General features: G+C 44.4%; 1 long non-coding RNA gene across 1 annotated transcript; it reads left to right on the top strand.

Moving 5' to 3' along the window:
• The first annotated feature begins 681 nt into the window (after nucleotides 1-681).
• Nucleotides 682-15,905, top strand: LOC132249102 (uncharacterized). Its single transcript, XR_009460501.1, has 3 exons — nucleotides 682-740; nucleotides 13,597-13,704; nucleotides 14,736-15,905. It is a non-coding gene; the product is annotated as an uncharacterized LOC132249102 (long non-coding RNA).
• The last annotated feature ends 5,142 nt before the right edge of the window (nucleotides 15,906-21,047 follow it).

Genomic DNA, 21,047 nt, shown 5'->3' with positions numbered 1-21,047 from the left:
GCATCTATTCCTTAACATGACTACAAACTATATTTGGGAGATATAGACACCCCGGAGGAGAGTACTGCATAATACAGTTTCAGTCATTGTGATTATCAAGAAATAATGTCTATCTAAAGGGAGCCAGAGAAACAGTTTTATAAGCAAGCTACCAACAACTCTGCTGGAAAACCTATTACAACACATGCCCAATGTTATTGCTATTGAAGTACTTTAAGCCAAACAAACAGGGGCTTCCAACAACAAATGTTTTGATATATTTTTGTTCAGTAAATGAGTGTCTTTATAGAAGAAAACATAGACTATGTTGCTTATTTTGTTCTTTGAGTATATGGGTGAATATTAATTGGACATGAGAGGTTAAAGGAAAGATTGTAATTTACAAACTCCCCACCCCCTACCCCCAAAGAAAAAACAACACTTGGACTGGTAGATGACATTTTTTATAATCCTTTTAAGATTTACTTTTCTGACACCCTTTATCAAAGCAGACATTTCTATTAGAAACTTAGTCAGGTTTGCCATACATCCCAGGTTGATAGTGTTGGCTTGGAAATGGCATTTGTGTTAGCACACCTTTGGGTGCCTGCTACTTTAAGGGCTGGAGCAGGCAACCGGCAGGTGCCTGATTAGGGTGGCCATTTTAAAAATAAGGTCCGCCAGGCAGAACTGGCAGAGTGTTGCTTGCAGCTGAGGGAGTAACATCATCCAGCTGAGCTGAGACTCACAACATCTTGGAGGTAAGGGAAGTAGCTTATGGGGATGGTTTGGAGGTTGCTGGTCCTGGGCATAACCTAAAACTACACCCTGCCAGGGATGAGTGGCCTGGTGGGGCTCCTAGTGGCATGGGAGCCCCCAGAAAATGCCAGGCCAGTAACCACCCTGGTGAAAGGCGGGTCAGGGTGCCTTAAAAACCCCTAACCCCCATCTTTGGGTGGGTTACATGTAGGAAGTGGGGTCAGGCATGGCCGAGGCCACCTGAGCCCACAGGGGATTGAGCCCCCGAAGACCCCAGAAGGGGATAGAAGTGTAGCCCCAGAGAGGGGGTGGTAGTATGGTCTCAGGGAGGGGACAAGGATATAGCCCTAGGGAAGAGGGCAGAGTTGTGGGGCCCCACACAGAGTAGGGTTGAATAGGAGTAGGCCTGAAGGGCTGTGCATGAGGAAGGAATGAGTAGGGCTGAACAGGGATTAGGCCTGAAGGACAGTCCCAGGGGTGTGTTGAGTAGGGCTGAACTGGAAGTAAGCATGAAGGGCAGTGCAAGGGCCAGCCCCTGAGTAGTAGGTTGTAAGGATGATGAAAAGACTCCAGGGTGGGGCGTGGTGTAGAGGCCCTAGAGTGGGCATAGTAGAAACCCCATGTATGGGGAAACAGCCAAGGTATGTTCATGGATGCCTGAAGCCATAATTTGGGCCAGAGGCTGAGCAAGAGTTAGGGGTGAGTCTTGACCCCAGTAAGTCCTCCACTGCAAGGAGGCTGAGTGTGGGTTGAAAGAAAGACCAAAGGTTGAGCACAATGACCTGCTGCTCCAGGATGGGAGTCAGAGTCCCTGCGAGACCCTGGAGTTATTGTGTGGGTTATGAACATCATGTGGATGCCATCTGTGAGGCATGGGCTGTGGTATCTGGGAGGTTTTGGAGCCACAGATAATGCCCTCTGGCATTGGGGCAAGAAATGGGGAGCCTCCCACCCGGGTAATATCTTAATGATTTTCTATCAAGGTGTGGCAGGAGAGAGAGGCAGGTGGTTAGCCTAGAGACGGGTAGGTGGGCCAACATCAGACTGGCTCCTGGAAGGCCCCCTGTTACAGTATTTCAAGATTTGATTTGGGGGAGGGAAGTGGGATATATGTATAGATATATGCATTATAAGGGTTCAAGACAGGCAGCAGGGGTTAACTGGGTTTCTAAAGAGCCTGGGTTTCACACACAGAGTTCCATACAGCCCTGGAAGCAGACAGGCTGTCTAGTATGACAAGGCCATAGATAGACACAGCTTGTGAATTGAGGGGGCATGCCATAACACGCAATCACAGCCTTCAAGGCAGACAGGTTATCTAACACAACAAGAACACAAAGCCTGGGAACCAAGAAAGTGTGTACCATACTGTCCCATAACATGAGATAAGTGACACCAGCTGCAGGGCCCAAGAGCAGCGGGGGGCCTGAGTCCTGGTTTTGGGGGAACAGACTTAATTGGGAGAAGACCCGGAAGGCTACATGGACTTGTGACCACAGAGAGACAACCAACCAGGGAGACCCACAGATGAAGAGTCATCAAGGGGAAAGAAGAATACAAAAGCAGAGACTTGAGTTTAACAAAGGGTCCCTCCCTGTCCCCCTCTCTCTTCCTCCTGGTCCCTCCCTTTGTCTTGTCTGTCCCTCCTTGTTCCTTCTCATCGCTTCCTGTCCCTCCTTGCTGTCCCTCCTCCTTCTCCTCCCTGAGATGCCCAGGAAGGGTCCCCGACGCTACCATGGACAGGGCATACCAGCAGCCTGTCTCATGCAGACAACTGGAGGGGGGCTGTGGGTCTCAGCATCCCACCTCCAGACTGCTGACACTTAAGAGAGAGAGCCTTAGAGTGGAGCCTGCATCCTGACCAGATGTACTTTGACTCTGATGACGGCACTAGAATTGGCAGATATAGAATTGTTTGTACTGTTGCTTTTTTGTTATCACTCTGTATCAGTAAACTCGCCCATTATCAACTAGTAGGTCAGACTGTGGGTTGTGCTCACCCAAAACAAAGGTATAGGGGCTGGGTCCAAATCCAGTGCCAACAATTGGTGATAACAGGACAAGATCAGTAACCTGTCAGGGAATTTGTTGATACAGAGTGACCCTTTCTAGAGGGGTTAGTGGAGACTTGTAGTAAGGTAGAGCTATATGGTAATTGTGACTAGGGTTGTAAGTGTTGTGCAGGAGATGTTATTAGTTCCTGCTGACCAGGAAACTTTGTTTGCCTAGGTCAGGCATAATAGTGGACATGTTTACATGCTGTGGCCCACTTGGGATTAAGTAAAAACCTCCTGTTGTGTTTGGAATAGGAAGCTAGAGAGCAGAGAAATTAATCTCTCTGCTGGACAGGCTGTGTGAATGAACAAGGTCCTTTGACTCTAAGGTCCTTGGGAATAGTTACAGTCTTCTGTGGAGAGAGGGCACGAGCAGTTTTATGTGTTTGTTGTGGAGTCTGTAAGGTGAAGGTTACAGGTGCAGGTTATGGCAAGGCAAAGTTTTACCCAGGCAGTGCAGCTTCAGAGAGATCAGAGATAGAGGAATATGAGACAGATACTCTGGGATCCTGTGTACACCAGAAAATAGAGGCAGCAGGTGGCACAGAAAGAGACAAGGTATGTTACTGGACATCTGCTCAGGGACTAGCAGAGAATTTGTAATTGAAAAGTAGGGAGAAACTTGGTTCTCCCCCCACCCCTCCAGGGACAGTGAAGAGTCTAGATGAGAGAGAGATTGTTACAGGAGTGTATAACAGCTTGTTTTGGGAAACATCAGGGTACAACTGTGTAAACAGAGATCAGTGCCCAGAATTACTTTGAGTTACTCTGGGCAGAGAAAGAGAAGTGAACTTATCAGAGGCATGTTTTGTTTTTTCTCTGCAGAAATATAGTTTGAGGGTTCCCTTTTGAGGTAGGATGAGCTTTTCCTGGAGGGATTGTGTGTGGTGTGTAATTTGTTACCCACAGTCTTTCAGAGAGGGGTTTCTCGGTCCTGAAACAGAGCTTGCTGGACTGTGTGTCTGTACGGGAGAGAGACAGAGATTGTTTTTGGTTTATAGAAGGCCAGCACAGTATGTGAAACTGTCAGAGAGAGACAGAGAGAGAGAGAGAGACCAGATTTTTCTGGATGGATTGGTTTGCAGAGAGCAAGGCAAGAAGGGGCCACTGATGAGAATAAATTGTGAAGCCTGTAGCCCAGAAAGGGTATAGTTAAGATATGTTAGGGAAAGGAAAGCTGGAAGTTAGGTAAGATCTAGAGAGCTATTAGAGAGATTTGCTGGAGAAAGTATTGCCATCAGAGTTAAGAAAGATTTGCTAGACCAAGAGACCTGCTGGAAAGTGAGAGATTTACGAAGGGTTTGAAAACAGACTCGCAGAACACATGAGGTGGAGGTGGCTGGGGACTGTCCCAATTGAGAAGCCAGGGCTGGGAGCTCCCTTCTACCAGGGCAGGGGGACATTGTCTGCCCCTTCTACTGGGGCAGAGCCCACCCCAGCAACAGGCAGCTCCCAGGAGGTGAAAGCAACCTCCTGCCCCTTGCTCCCCAGCTGACTGGGAGCAAATTTGCTTCCAGTCAGCCATCTACATGTGCTATACTACACAGTTCATTTGCTACTTGCATTTGTAGGTAGCAAATTAACTTCCAAGTAAAGCAAATTTCAGCACAGTAAGGGGCAGCAGGTGTAGATAGTGACACTTACTACATAGTAATTCAGTCTACTGCACAGTAAAGCATTTTGTGTAGTCGCGCCCAAAGATGATAGAATTTATTTTGGCTTTCCTGCTCCCACAGAGGAAATTAAGGCCCCAAGCCTACCAATGCCATGCATGCTGGGGGCCCATATTTGGAGCTCCATGTTTCGTAGGGGTCTTATGCATTTTTTACAGAAGGTTCATGCAAGCTAAATGGTCCATTGTGCTAACATGGTTCATGATCCCATTTTCTTTGGTAAGAAGAAACTGAGGCCCTCGGCACAGGTTACCTATATAATGCCAGAAATCTGTGGAATGCTGTGATGTCATAAATTTAGAGTGTTTTAGTACAGTAACAGGTGAAGTCTTCATATCTTTTCAGAGCTGTGTGACCGTGACTTGCCACTAGAGGGCTGGTGAGAGCACTCAGCCCAGAAGAAGCAGCTTCCCCAGGGACTGACATGGCCACTTCATGCTGAGAGTGGAGCCACCGAGCTCTCAGTGCAGAGCAGCAGGGGCTCGGCAAGAGCCTAGAACTGTGGGGAAGCACACTTCCCTGAATCTCTATGGTCTTGCTGAAATTGAGCTTCCCACAGCAAGACCATGCAGCTGAGGGAAGCAGGTTTCTCCAGCTCCATGGTCTCTCTGTGATTAAGCTCAGAGCAGTTTCTCTCAACAGGAAGGGGGTGAGGAACCACTGAATATTTGGAAGGGGTAAAGTATCTGGGAAGTGTGCATCCTGGTATACTGGAGGAATGAAAGTAAAGTGTTTTACCTCCCCTGACCATTCAAACAATCCCCTGGAATAGCATGAATAAAATGTTTCCTAGATAAACCTTTTGAGTAGCTTATCCTTAAAATGTTTAGAGAGTACTTGTGGCAGTTTAACACCCATTAATTAATGACTGCTTTGGTTTTTAGCGCCTTTATGGCAGTTTTAAAGTAACCTGTGCCAAGGCCCTGGGTGTAATGTGGCCAGCTTCATATCCAGCCATCTTTGACTCTCCAGTCTGAATGACTAAACACTCATTTATAGATGAGTCAGCTGGGGGTGAGAGAAAGGTTTGAGTTTATGCTTCCAGAGCTGTTGCAAGACCCCTTAACCACTCTGCTCCCACATCCCTACTGATTTACCAGAGTTGGATGTAAAATTTATGTGATCAGCATACATATCTAAGAAGCCAATGATGAAATGAACATAGAGACTAGGAAAAGCTTTTCAATACTAGTGTTGGTAGCCCAGATTAACTTTGAAATGCCTTGGTGAGACAAGTTGTACATGTATTGTAGATAAAGACATGACCTTAGGCCACAAACAGGGGTTATATTTGTGCCAGGAGAAAAGCCTTTCTCAAAAAACAAAAAGAGTGTACAACTCTTCAAGAGATTTCTTGCAGGAAAGAACAGAATCTTCTGCAAGAAGTAAGATCAGATACCTATAAAGAAAATCTCGTTCCTCCTGATCTAATTTAAGTGGCTGTACACTTTTCGCAGGTTTGGAGGACACCTAGGGTGCCTATAGATGTTCAGGGACCTGCTCTAACTCATGGCGCTTTACACAAAATACCATGAATTAGACCCCCACCCCTCCTCCCCCCCCCAACCCAAAAGATGTCTACCTGTTTGGTAGGGGTAAGGGCTGGAGCCTGCTTGCACCAGGCCTGGCCAACAGGCAGGGGTGTTCCAGCAGCCTCTGAAGAGGCTGCTGAATTGCCCCCTCCCCAGTCCTGCCCCCCTCAGCTCTAGGGTTGTCAGCGGGGGAGGGAGGTGGAGGAGGGGAGGGAGCAGCATCACAGACCTGCTGGCTGCTTTGAATGGCCAGAGTTGGGGGTGGGGTCAGGGTGGAATGGAGCCCCCTGGCCTCATGGGGTGCCTCCAGCTACCCCAGCTGGGGTACTGGGGGGGGGGGTGCAGACCAGGCCTGCGAGGCAAGGGGGTTCTGTTCCTCCCTACCCCATGGCCCCTCCAGCTTTGACCGTTCAAAGCAGCCAGCAGCAATGTGCTGCCATTCCCCCACTCTCTCCCTCCCCTGCTGACAGCCCAGGGGGCAAGGCTGGGCTGCTGCTCCAAGGCACAAGCACCAGCCCAGCCCTGGCCCCACATGAAAAACTAACCCTGTGAGGAATGCAAGTTCCCTAAGATGCTCTGCTTTTAGAGCACCTTCATCTAATACCTCACACTTGACCCGGGTTAACTTTTTGCATGATCAGCAACTTAAACTCTCTGCAGCCATGCATGTGTGTTAAGTCATAGATGTAGGGTGTTTTCAGGGGCCCAATCATGCAAAAAATATATCTTCTGTAGGCACTCTTAATATCTCTACAGTCCTCTGCTCTCCCCCCCCCCCCCACCTCTGCTCTAGCTCCCAGGCTCTTTTTTTACCTGTAACAATTTCAGATAAATTCTTGTTGGTAGAAGTGAATGCCTGTCTGTGGCTTTAGACTTCATAACTGCCAGCCCAGTATTTATTCACAAGCACTGGATTCACGAAAGTATTTAAAGATATGGCTAACTTACCTGAAAAAGGTAAAGTTCTTTCAGAAGGAATTTTTTTTTTTTAAACTTTCGAACTTCTATTTTGTACAGTAAGCACAGTGGCTCAGAGAGGAATCACACATTTCAGTTTCAATTTCAGTAGATTTATTCGTATGGCAAAATATACAAATACTGCCAAAATCAATTCACATCAACTATCCATGTCTAGAAAAAGGTTTCACATTGAGATGGTTTATACAAGGTGCCCATCTTCTACTTTTGTCCATTTTTGATTTGGTGGCAGGTTGTCAAATATTGTGATATTGGATCAGCTGGGATTCTTTCCTCCTCTTCTAAAGTTATATAGAATTTTTTAACACTTCTTAGTAGGAAATCTTTCACTCTTACTGAGAGTTTGAGGAAGAATCCTGCTTGTACTACCACTTATAGTATAGCTTGCATGCATTAAAAAACCCAAACAAATTGGAGGGGAGGAATTAATGAAAATAAGCTTAAGAAGCTTTAAATCCTTGTGGCCCTATTTGAACTTAATTAAGAAAGTTATCAAGTATGCACTGTGTCAGTAGGTCGCAAAGACAGGAAACAACAGGACTTGATATACGTTTCTTTTGAAACTTATTAGACCTGGCTGGATTCTGGGTCAAATGCAAACAAGTGACTACTCAGATCTGAGGGAACCCAAATTTATATTTATGTGGTATTCTTTTCAGATAGCAAGACGAGATAGAGAAGACAATAGCCGGTATATGGAACCTCAAATGGACAGTTTAAAGTGCTTTATCAACCTGTATACAATTAGAAAGCTGGACTGAAATTCCCAGTTAGATAGTCCTTGATAATCATAGATGTTACTCAGCTTTTTCCATTTATTAGGGGATAAAAAACTATTTTCTATAGGCTTGTGGCTGTATCTCTATTATAGGGTAGGGGTATTTTCCATTTTGTTTGTTTGTTTGTTAATTATTTAGAGCAAGAGACCTTCTTATTTTCAGAGTTGCTGCTGGGTAACATGGCCTGAGCCTAAGAAAGAGAATGTGCTGCACTTTACCCAGATTGAGGGAAAGTAAGGAGCACAGTGGAACCAGGACAGTGGGGTCCAAATCCAAAAGTCTAATGAGTGAGTATCCAGCAGAAAGAGACTCAACAGGGCTGAGTGTGTGTGACATCTAATAACATCTCAACCTCCCAGGAAAAAATCTTGAAACAGCAGGGTGGTACATTATTTGATGTTATCAATAAAATATATGCTATAATGGATAAAGACAGGAAGTCTATTCATATTCCATTAGTGACATATAAGGTATTGGAATTTTCATGAAAATCAGCTGAAAATTACCTGCATCTCAACATGGTTAGTCATATGCACTGCATATATTTGGGTTCTCTTATGCACCACTCTAGCCTAGGTTAGATAGTCAGCTGAAGTGCAGGAGTAGTCCAGGATGGCTCCCAAAGAAGACAGAGCCTGGAGTTAGAACTGGAGTTGGAAGCTCTCACCAGATTCAGGATGAGCTGGGGCTAGAAGTCCATGCCAGAGACAAGGTGAGACAAGGCTTAACCAGGATCAGAAGCCAAAAGCCAGAGCTGAAGGTCAAACCAGAATCATGAGTCGGGAACCAGAACCAAAGAATGCCAAAGGTCTTACTAGAGACAATAGCTGGAGTCAGAGCCAGGATTCAAAATAAGATGACCAGGAAGGAAGTACACAGAAGATCAAGAGCAAGAACTCTTGCCTCCACCCAGATGAGGAGACTGCAGGCTGGGCCTGGCTTTTAAGGGCTGAAGTGAGTGACATCTGCTGCCTCTGGCTTCAGGTAATTGGCTGCTCTGATTGCCTCGCTAAGCTGGACAAGAGTGATGTTCCAGGCTTGCTGTGGGTGACGCTTGTTCTGGGGATGACTTGCCCTGATCTCTTGATTGGCACTGGCTGGGTCTTGAGTTTGGGCCTGGCCTCATTACAGTTTATGGGGATCATAATTGCAAAGCATAAGGTTCTAAAAGCAGTATTTCCTGCAACCACTGGCATAAATGTGTGACATGAAAAAAGCGGGATGGGAAGCAAAGAGTTAGTGGAACAAAAGCCAACACTGATCTACCTTAAAAATAATAAGCTTGAGAAGGAAAATTCCACTTCCTGCCCACAAGTCCTTTCATCGTTCCTATTTCTGTCTGTTTCACACAAATTTTCTAGGCATGCCACAGGTCTGTGGAAGACTTATTCTACTCAAGGGCCCAGTTCTCAGAACTTTATCTAACCTTGGTACTTAAACTGGAAATTTCTGTATATTTTTCAATGTTAAAGTCAAGTCAGAACAAATATTTTCTTCCCAGCGCTCCCCAAATCATCTCTCCCAAAGGTTATTACTCATATCAAGGATAAGCAAGCTTAGCCTTGAACGTAAGAGAAAATAAGGTGAGTTGGTCATACTAGAAGCAATCTTTCAGAACCCCTTGCTTCTAGCTATAAAACATATATTAAAAACCTTTCCCCTCCAGAAGGCAAAAACATTTTTTCATTAATTCGCTTAATAGTGATTTTGCCTCACCCCTCTTCAGCGTAAAGACTGTTTTGTTTGGGGTTTTTTTAGCAAGATGATCCTATATAATGACCATTAAACGGTTGTTCAGTGGAACCATGATTTTCCAAATTAGATGCCATAATTTAGGCTCCATATATCATAGTTAAGTATATTGAAAGCACTCCAATCTTCAGATGAAATGAGTACCCAGGAAATTCCCTTTAACTAGTTTTAACTGAGGACATTTTCTTAATTAGTTTTCAAAATAAGCCTTGAAAAGACTTGAGAAGGTATCTAATCTATCCCAAGACAGGATCATCCTTATCAAAACTATTCCAACCAATATTTGCACAAAAATACTTTCAGTGGCAGAAAATCCACAACAGTCATAGTTAGAAAGTTTTCTTTCTATCTCACTTGTTGCAGTTTTAAGTCCTTTACTTCTTGCCTTGTCCCCTGTGGATGCATCAAATGATTAATCATATTCTTTCACACTGGTGTTTTCATATGTAAAGATCAGGCTTCTCTTATCCTAACTAAATTCTGCCAACCTTTCCTCATATGTCATCCTTTCTAGACTTCTAATAATTTTTAGAATGCTCCTGTGGACTCTTTTCAGTTTATCTATGTCTGGTGCCCTGCTGCTCACCCTGGCTCCACATGAGCTCAAAGCCAGAGCTGCCTGCAGAGGGGCCAGGGCTGCATGCCAGCCCTGCTGGCCCTGGCCACTGGGTGCCAGAGGGGAAGCCACTTGTGCCACAGGACCAGCAGCCACTATCTCCCTTGGATGAGTCCCCCACCCACCGCCCACATCCACAGGGGAAGGGCCAGAGGCCAAGGTGCTGGGCACCTGTCCCTGGGCTCTGTACCCTAGATGTCCCCACCCCTCAGCCCCCCCCACCCAGGACACCACGCATAGCACTTTGTAAATAGTTTGCACAGGAAAGAGGGTGTTTTATTTTTGGTGGGTGGTGGAGGGGCTCTGTCTGAGGAGGAGGGGGGTCCTGTTAGATGTGAGGGGAATAAAAACTTGTTCTTCTGACGTGTCTGCAGTGAACGTGGTTCTGCTGTTGCATGGAGGGGTCTTACTGTGCTTATAAAAAAATCTGGATCTCAGTTTCTGTAGTACTAAATGCATTGTTCACATGTACAAGAAAAAGCAGTGTAGAATCTTTAGCATTTATTCATCCCATGGCTGATCATAATCCAGGAAACACATTAAGAGTGGACTCAATTGTACTTCAGCAATAAGAACTCCCATGCTTTTGGAGCACCTGTGACATTTGGTGCTCCCAATGCCAGGCATCCTTCACCATGCCGCCTCCACCTAGGCCTTGTGGAACAGCTCCCCCTGGGTCTCACAGATGTTATGCAGCATTCAGGTTATGATGATGACTCAGAAGAGGTTCTCCTCAGCAAACTCAAGGCAGGAGGTGAGGGAATGCCAGTGGCCCTTGAAACAGCTGAAAGTGTATTCCACCGGGGTGTGGGTCTGACCCAGGCAGCAGTTCAAGTGGGCTTGGTGGGGGTCCAGGTGGCTGGTATAGGGCTGCATGAGCCAGGGCAGGAGTGGGTAGGAGGAGTCCATGATTAGGAGGGGCAGGACCACAATGGTGCCCAGCTGCAGGTCTGGCACCTGCAGCATGAACCATCTACTCTCCACCAGACTTGGCATGCTGGAGCTCTAAAACATGCCAGCATCGTGAGCAATGCCCACCCTGCTGGCAGCTGCACCCAGAGCCTGAAACTCCACCTGGTTGTGACAGGGGCCCATTGCAGGGCTGCTTGAAGTTTGGTTCTAAAAGCAGCAAATCTGATGCCTTGTCCCTGCCTGTATACATGCCTTCCCAGGACCACTTAATTTGCAGAAGTTTACTTCCAAGCAAACTGAGCCCAGATCAAATGCATGTGTTGATGCGCCCAGTATATCATCAGTTGCTTTTGACATGCTATTTGACAGAGGCAAGCAGCTCAGCTGACTCTGCTTCTCCTGTTGAGTTATCAATTTTAGTCCATTATAACTTCTAGATCCTTTCCTGTGGTGCAAAAGCTTAGCCACTCATCCCCCATTTTGTATTTATGCATTTGATTGTTCCTTTCTAAGTGCCATACCATGCCCTCATATTGAATCTCATGCTCTTTTTTTCAATTTGTCAAGGTCATTTTGAATCTTAATTATATCCTCTAAAATTTCTGCTACCCAATGCAGCTTGTGGCCACCCACAAATTTACTAAGGGTTGATTCTTACTGCCCATTGTGTGTTTAAATGTCACATAACTGGTCTTTTTGGCATTTACTCAGAGTTTATGATTCTATTACCCCTACTGTGTGCACACAATAGGGTTGTGCAAAGCTTCGGGTGGTGATTTGATTCAGAGGAGATTTGGCCCAATTCGGTGGCCGAATCTCTGAATCCAAATGGAATCAGAGGACCAATTAAAAGGTCCAAATCAATCCAAAGCTCTCTGAATCTTTGGAAAAGATTCAGAGAGCTTTGATTTGAGCCATCCCCAGTGGCTGCAGTAGGGAGCAGCAGCTAGACTCGGAGCTGGTAAGTACTTGGGGCAGGGGAGTGGGGGCTGGAGGAGCAGGGAGGGGACCATAGGGGAACCCCTGCCAGTCCGCATCCCCTGCCTGCTCCCCCAGCCCCCCCATGGCTGCTTCGCCTGCCCCAGCTCCTGGACCTTTAAAGAAAAGCCCCAGTGCTCATTGGGTGCTGCCAGGCGGGGGGGGGAGGCAATCCCTGCTGCCCCCCACTAACCCATGCTGCATGGGGGCCTCTGCCATGAGCCCTCCACCCCCCCCCCGCTGCCCCAGCCCCCCCACAGGTGCCCCACCTGCTGCAGCTCCAGCCCTTTAAGAAAAAAAAAAGAGAGAAAAGTCCTGGGACTCACCATTCCTGCAGTGGCCTCAGGGCAGCGGGGATTGCCCCCCACTGGCAGAAGTGGTGAGTGCAGGGGTTTTCTCATTTTTTTTTTTATTTTTTTTTTTCCATAAAGGGCTGGAGCCGTGGTGGGCAGGGCTGCCATGGGAGGGGGATTGGGGGAGCAGTGAGCGGGGTCAGGGGGCTTGTGCAGAGCCTCCCATGCAGTTTGGGGCAGTGGGGGGCATCAGGGATCGCCCCCCACCTGGCAGCACCTGCTGACTCGGGGCGCTTTTTTTTCCAAGTGCTGGGAGCTGGAGGTCTCTTATGTGTTTTAGCTCCAATAACTCCTATGCTATGGAGCTTGCCTAGGAACCAGAAGGACACATTTTCTAGACCTCCCGCACCCAGAGGTGGTTTTAACCTTCATCTCTCAGACTTCCCAAGATAGTGTTCTAGCCACCACACTGCAGTTCAGGCATTATCTTGCTAATTCTCCTTTAAAAGCCAAGCCAGTTCACCTTGTATTTCATAGCTATTGGATAAATGGATGAAGTCCAGTACAGACGTTTCTGTCCTGTTGGGAGAAATAATCCAAGAATACATAGCCTGTTCTTTTCCAGAGTAACATTAATCCTATTGAACTATGCACTCTTTCATTTGCTCTTTTACTTCTGGCACTACAAAGCTCCCTCTCTTGGCTGCCAGCTTCAAAAGGAGAGCTTGGAGAAGGGGGTAGGATAAGAGCTAACACATGATGTGATGTTTAGAGCACTGTATTGGGAAGATGGAGGGATATGGGTTTATGCTACCTTGGGGTAACAAAGGCCTAGAACTTTGATCCCCTGCTTCTTTTGCTTGTGCCATAACATCTCAGCTATTTGGGCTAAAATATGGAAAGACCCTCTTGCTCCTTTGGTATCTAACACCAGCTAGCCAGGGGTTTTTGTCTGGTTGTAATTTTGAGTCATACCTGTGTTCACTGGGTGTGTGTAGCTGCATTCATGCCTGGTCAGTGTATACCCTAATACATAAGTCAGCTTACACACATACACTTATGTATACACAGGTTGTAGAGGATAATAGTATCACAGATTGCGTATCAGTGCCAAAATGGACATTTATTTAGCTTGGTAAGTACCCATAAAGGGTAACAGAATGTAGTCCTGTGATGGCATTCTCTAGTATATTTCCAGGTATTAAAGTTAGACTTTCCAGTCTGTAATTCTCTGGGTCCTTTTTCACTTATTTTTTTTTTAAAGATAGGTGTTATATTTTCTCTTTTCCAGTCTCCTGGGAATTTACCTGACCTCCATGAATTCTCAGAGACATCCATGTTTGTGTTATTACTCCATCCAACTCCTTGAGTATGCCATGATGAGTATCGTGAAACCCTGGTAATTTGAAAACTTCTAGGCTATTTCAGTAATTACTAGCCTCCAGTTCTTGCTGCATTCTGTGCTTGTCACCCAATAGTCTACTTTTTTGTGAAGAATACAGTAAAAAAGCATGAAATACTTATCATTCTCCACATTATCTTTTATCATCTCCCTCTCCATTCAGTAAGGGGCGTACAGTTTCCTTGGTTTCCTTTCACTCCTAATGCACTTATACTTTTTGTTGACTGTTCTGTCTTTTTTCCAGCTCAACTTGTGCCTTGGTCTTCCTATTTTGTACTTATATTCTCCTACTGTACTTTTATCCTTCTCCCAGTTGGCAGTTTTTATATGATTTAAGATTTTGAAAGTAAAACATCACTGAACAGCTCTTTTTGTTTTTTGGTTTTTTGCCAATCAGGCCTCATTTGACACTTCCTATTTTTCTCTTGCACCAAGAAAGCATTCTTTTGTGTCCTTAATATTTTCTCTTGTCAACCTAATGACCTTTTACTGTCAGATGCTCAACCAATTCCATATTATTGTTAAGCAGCAAATTGGAAGAAGCAGATATCAGATAAGTGCTAGGTCCTGTGATTTGGACAGTTTAGCTGGTTATTTTTTTAAGTATTATCCACTTTCTTTTCCTTCTCCTGGCAGGGTGGTCTATAATAGACATAGACCCATGATATCAAAATGTTGTTCTGTCTTTTTACCCGGACCCAGAAACATTCAACAGGTCTACCTCTGTTTTTGCCCTGGGCCTCAGACTATCTTAGACATGGCAATACCTCCTTTTTTTTCTCCTTTTTTGATTCTGTTTCAATATGTATGTAAGCATACATCACTTAATGTGCTTATTTGGGAAAACCTTCATCCAAATGATCTATATACATGGTTTGTGCTAAAGCAATTCTGTGCTCTCTGAAGCTGAAAACTGTCTTCCCACATTGTTCAAAGGACACCTAGCTCTGGAAACAATTTTCATTCAATATATAGTACTTTCAGCAAATGAAATTGACTTTCTTAATGTGTTCATTTGCATTATTCAGCATCAACAAATAGTGTCACATGGGAAACTAATGAGGCTCAGGAAACTTCATGGTTCATTTTCCTTCAACCTGGAGAATAATAGCATCCCAGAGAAGTTCTTCATCTTTCAGAAAATGGATCAGATCATTCCAGTAAGAGAAGCATGTAAAGGGAAAGAAGAGCCACGGAGTATCCAACAAAGGAAAAGGTAAAGAATAAAAAATCTTGCTACCTTCTGGTAATCTACTTCCTGTTAGGAAGATGAAAAGGGATAGTAAAGACTCAGACCTATGACTTTTTCATTATGTGGAGAAAAAGTAAGCAAAAAGCCAAATAAATCACACTGCCATGCTTCTGTCCTATGTTTGCTGCAGCAGTGGGATTATCTTTTGTTAAAAGCAAAAGTAAACATGTCAGAAAAACAGAATTGTTTTAGTCTTCAGCTACTGCAGGCTGTTCATGAAAAATGTAAAATAATATCATGTATCTATGTATATTTTAACGCTTCCCTGCTGTGATACTTTTTTTCTTATCTGAGACTGATTCCTTAATGAGCCTACAATTCTAACAATAATGTAACAAGACAGCCAAATTAGTGCTCTCCTAATTTTACCAACAAAACCTTAACAAAATACAAAAAAGCATCTACAATATAGAACATATTCCATATGTTTTCAGTCTCCGTGTCTGACATCAGCCAGCATGGGTCTCTAACTCTTTTGGTAATGCTTTATATTTATGGCCAATTTTTCAGTTAGCCTCAGATAGACTTCAAACCCCATGTTTGCTCATAGGGACTGATATTTGTATATGCACAGTGAATCATTACACATCTAGATACCTAATTTGCACATGTAGATATGGGATTTGCATACAATAGCAGACAAATATATATTGTTCGGAATACAAAAGTAGAGGTATGGTTAAAATTTGGCCATTACAGTCAGTGCAGGGACTTTGAAGAAACTGTACACTGTGATGGCAGTATGGATACACCTGTCACCTCACAGCAACATGGTACACAGTATTAAGGTAGGAGAGCTATGGGATGTACATGGGATGTTAACATCATGCGAGGGTGGTTCAGAAAGTGAAAATAATGAGGATGACCATATATACTTGTACTTTTTCATCAGATGGCAGGATATGTAATAAATGGGAATTACTCAATTAATCCCTTTGTAGATCTCATTTGAACATTGTCCAGGCTAGAGCTGTAAAGTAGTATTTGACTCATTATTAAACAGACAGTTTTAGTTTTCAATATGATGTCTTGTTGAAGCAGGAAATGTTACATTATTTGGAAACTATTATTCTACAATGGACTTGGCAAATTCCAACCCGTAACGCTTTTCTAAACTGGTTGTGGAACTTGGAGTTATGCATGCAGGTATTCATATCTTTCAGGGTCATTGGAACGCTGGAGCAATTTTGGCCTAAATTCAGAAAAAAAAATTGTGCAGCTTATAACACCCCCCCCCCCCCCACATAGATGCAAGCACTACCTTAATCACCTGACTGAATACAGCACATGCTGTATCCAATATTTGGCTCCAGAATTCTAGTTAAGAAAACCTAGGTTCCTACATTGTGACTTATAACAGAATCCCTAATAGTAATATCATCAAAATTAGGGTTTGTGTCCTTTTTAAATTCTAATACAATAGAAGATGAAACTGTTAAAAACTGATAAATATTTGAATATTTACATCTTCCTCTGTGTTTTTGATACTTAGTTTCCCCTTCTCCCCTATTCTCAATCTCCCCATCTCATCTTTGGTCACTTTCATTTTCACATTGATTCTATACCCATTCCATTTGTGTCCTGCATCCTTGCCCTTATCTTCTCCAAAATCATCAAACTTGGATCAATCCTCTGACTCAACAAAACAGCCTCTCACCTAATCTTATTCTCACTGAGAACAGTGATCTCTCAGATCTCTCAGGATTCTCTTTCTCTGGCACTCCAGATCGCCAAATCACCTCTGTCCACATTCCTCCAACCAGACATCCTGAAACAGCCAGTCATTCAATATCCATGATGTCTTTGTCATCCTCACCTCCTCCAGGCTTTATTTTTCAATTCAAAGGAGAAAGGGAGAACTGATGAGCACAATCTCAGTGTGACAATGCCACTTAGTATAATAACATAAACTATAGTTGAAAGTTTCAGAGCAGTATTTTTATGACTGTATCAATATAATTGTATGGATATAATTATATTGGAAAGCATTCCCATATGGGCAAGTCCTCTAAAGTTTTTTCATTCCACCCTGACCACCCCTCTACCCTTGGCTTCTATGTCCCCCCCACCTCTTTGAACAAAGCTAGTCCCTTTAGCAGACAGACCTATTTCACTCCCATCATCTGCTTCCTTCATTCCTGTTCCTGAGTTGTCACATGTGTGAGGTAGTCCAATGTCCTTGATGATTTCCTCTTTTACAGGGACTCCCTTCACTTCCACCATTTCCCTAGTAAGACAACACTTTCTGTGTCTCATTGAATCTCCAGGACACATCCTGCCACAGTTGATCTGCTTCATTTGGCAATGTCTGTTTATACTAGGGCTGTGCAAAATTTTGCTGGCTGTTTCATTTTGACACTGTTTCAACTTGTTTTGAGCTCGAAACAGCAAAATAGAAATGAAAGAAAGGACTTCAAACAGCCTTGAAACGAAACAAGGGCAGTCCAAGTGTTTCAAAAGTTTTGAAATGTTTCAAGTTTCGAAGCTGAAGCTGGGCTTGCCTGCACAGAAACAGAAAGTAAGGAGAGGGAGGGGGAAGAGGGGGAAGGACTGCTCTGATATTGACTGTATAGCTGGCCAGTGACTGTGATCCTTCCCTGAGGTCCCTTCCAATCCCAGTGCTCTGGGGAGGGATGGAAAAGCAGCATCAAAAGCAGCATTGTTTGAACTGAGCTGCTTTCTGTCTTGGGGTCAGTTACTGAGTTGCCTTCCAGCAGCTCAGCAGCATCAGACAACAAAGTCTACCATTTATTTCCTACTTGCTAGCTTAGCAAGTGGGATTCATCAATACCTGTTGCTTTCTATACCTTTTTATTTTATTATTATATTAATTGATTCTTTTCAATTTATTCCTCCCCCAAAATCCTCTTTTTGTTTTTGTTAGTCTATTTTGATTCTTTTCAAATCTGTGTTCTCTCGCACAGTGTGCATTCCATTCACTGTGCAGGGAAGCACAGCATAATTATATTGCATATAATAATATAGAATTTATGTAGGAATGCATACATAAGCAAGGGAAATTCTGGGGAAGGAGGGGGAATCACTTGAGTTTGTGCTCCATACCCCTTAAGTTTCCCCTAGAACCAGGTCTCCTTCCCCAGAAGGCACTTCAGAGGAGGCTGAGGTAGAGGGTGCAGAGGCAAGCAGCTCAACTGAGTCCACTTCTTCTGTTGCTGTGCCTTTGCCTGCTGAGGAGGGGGAAACTGCAGCATCCATACATGCACCTGCAACCCAGAAGCAGGCAGGTAGTGTGGTCTTGGATCATTTTGAGCTGGCAGATGATCCCACATACACTATCTGCCAAAAACCATTTAATGCCCTTCTCTCAGAGCTGGAGACGGCAGTCACTGCATCACCAGCCAGTAGGGGAAGAACATGTCCCTGCTGGGCTCCCGTGCCAGGATGAACTTAGAGGTATGGGCGGGGGCTATGGGAAAGGAGGAGGCCCCAGGTCCTAGGCATGACCACTAAAATTCCACTGCCAGGGTCGGGTAGGCCTGGTGGGACTGCCGGTCATACGGCAACCCCAGGAAATGCCAGGACCCAGGATCCCCCTGGTGAAAGGTGGGTAGGAGGTGCTATAACCTCCAGCCACCACACACATGCATGCAGTCCTGGCTGGGGAAAGCCCAGACCCATCACGTCTTTGATAGGCCTGAGGCTTGCTGCTTACAGTCGAGTTGTGAGGCTCCAGGTGAGCTCAGCTTAGCTGCCTGGGATGCCAGTTTTCAGGTTGAAAACCCTCTGTCAGGCTAAGGAAGCACCTGCAGTTGGTGTGTGTGCTGTTCCTGGAAGGAAGGAATAGTAAAGAAGCTAGAGGCTGGCATGCAATGCAGGCAAGAAAGCCAGTCAGTGGAAATGGAGGCGTCAGAGGGTGAGGGACAGGCTGGGGTGGGGGGGTAGCAGTGCTGGCAAAAGTGGAGAGGTACCTGGGGAGTAAGATGTCCAGCAGGTTGTAGTGTGTCAGAATTCAAATATCTATATTGAGTCCATGAGTTTTTGTACGTAGGAGGTTGATGAAGTGCAGTTCATAAGCTCCTCTGTGAAAAGTGGTTTGTAAATTCCCTTTGAGGAACAGGTCTGCAAGATTGAAGACAGGTGGTGTTATGTTCTTGTCTTTGATAGATTTTCGGTGTGCACTCTTTCTGGTGCAGAGTTGTAGCTTGGTGTCTCCACGTATATGTATTGTATTATGAAGGTATCTCCATACTGGAGATGCTATTGGCAGGTTTTGCATGTCTTGTCATGGTATGGCCTGGATCCATTTGGTGTGTTTTGGGCTGTAGGAAGTTGGCTTCTGGTGATGAGGTTAGCAGGTTCAGTGCTTGTTTGAATTCTGGGTTCTCCCCCAACCCCAATTCCTTGATTTCCATGGCCAGCCCCCTTATCTCTCTCCCAGGGTGTTGCCTTATCTGTGCCAGGTGAATTGAAGGTTCATACAAGTATTTGGTCCTTGGGGCTGAGCCGCTCGATCCTCCCTGCTGCTGCTTCAGTCTGTGGCCTGCAGCCCTTCTCTGCCACTTCTTTGTTTATGCTGCCAGGTTGGGGCTGTCAGCTGTATTTCTCCCTTCTCAGTAACAGGGGTCTCTGGCTCCTGTTACAGGGACATCTTGCATCTTTTGACATCTTTGAGATATTCCCATGGTTCTCCTCTTTCTTTGACCATTCCTTCAGTGGGTCTGATCCCTCCCTACTTCTCCCATATTTGCTGGAGTTGCTGAGGCCTGGTGTCCTTTGACTTTTGCTCATCTCACTCCAAGTCTCTGTTTCTAGGTGATTTCATCAGCTCATGCATTTTCAACTTTTTCATCTTGACACTGATGATTCACAAGCCTATCTTTCTACTACTAACCTGTCTTTTCTATTCAGTTCCACATTTCAGCTTGTCTTTTAGTATTGTGTCCTCTTGGATATATTGTCGTTATCTTAAATGGAACATACCCAAAACCAAACTTTTTAACCTCCTCCCCAATCTTTTACTTCCTCCCTTCTTGTCTTTCCTTGACAACACCTTCCTTCCTTCCTGCCTTCAGCCTACAAATCTCAGATTATTTTTCATTTCCACTTCTCCATTGCTTTACATGTCCAGGATATTTCTGAACACTAACACTTCTTCCGCAACATCTCCAAGTTCTACTATTATCTCATCAGCCAAAACCTCATGGCTAATGTTACACAGGAGGTCAGACCCTGGTTTTACAATCTGTGAAAATCTCTTACTCAAGCACTCTTCATATATTGCCTCAACGATGGCAAAGCTCTTTTTACCTCTTTCCCACTAACTTTCCTTCTCTTCCCAGTAATCCTAGTATTATATAATCAGCTGGAAACAAAAGTGAGGGAACTCTTACAATCCAGGGATACAGTTCTAATGCAGAAAACAGACTTGAGGGGGTTTGTGATTTAGTATGAATCAAGAATAGAAAACAAGTTTACTTAAACAGATTTGCTTTTTCATATTCTAGTTGAATTATTAGTGTCTGCTGTTTTGTAGAACCTTTCTTAATAGTAGTACCTGCTTACTAGTATCAAAATATGAACCCACCCTTGATACCTACAATTTTTTTCCATGAGTATTAGAATCAAGTCCATGCATGCGCATGTTCACTGCACAGCTAGGTTGCTATGCAACAGCTGGTGACTGCAGAGCATGTGTAACAACAGCATCCACACAAGCTTTTTACTTTGCTCTCTTTACTTTAGTGATGCTTATTAGAATTGCCAGATATTAAAAACAAAAGTGCTGTGTCCAACATGAGTCTAATAAACAGAACACACTATAATTTTAATGTCTCACTTTTGTAGATTATATTCCTGGCTGAATTCAGAGGAACTCTCATTTTTCTATTTGAGGCGTTCTAACAGCCTGAACTTGCTGGAAAATTTAACCCAATTTCTAAAAGGAGAGATTTGGGAATTCATGAACGTGTTTACATGAGACGCTTAACTGCGCAGTAGCATAGCGTACTGCACAGTAACCGTGTGTGTCTACACATGCAGATGCTTACTGTGCAGTAAACCTCACTAATTGTGAGTAAATTTGCTACCTGGAAAAGCAAGTAGCAAATTTACTTTTGATTAGTAATGG

The sequence above is a fragment of the Alligator mississippiensis genome, chromosome 3 (genome assembly GCF_030867095.1).
Source record: "Alligator mississippiensis isolate rAllMis1 chromosome 3, rAllMis1, whole genome shotgun sequence".
NCBI lineage: Eukaryota > Metazoa > Chordata > Crocodylia > Alligatoridae > Alligator > Alligator mississippiensis.
Note: the sequence above shows the minus strand (reverse complement) of the source record. Positions and strands in the feature narration are given on the sequence as shown.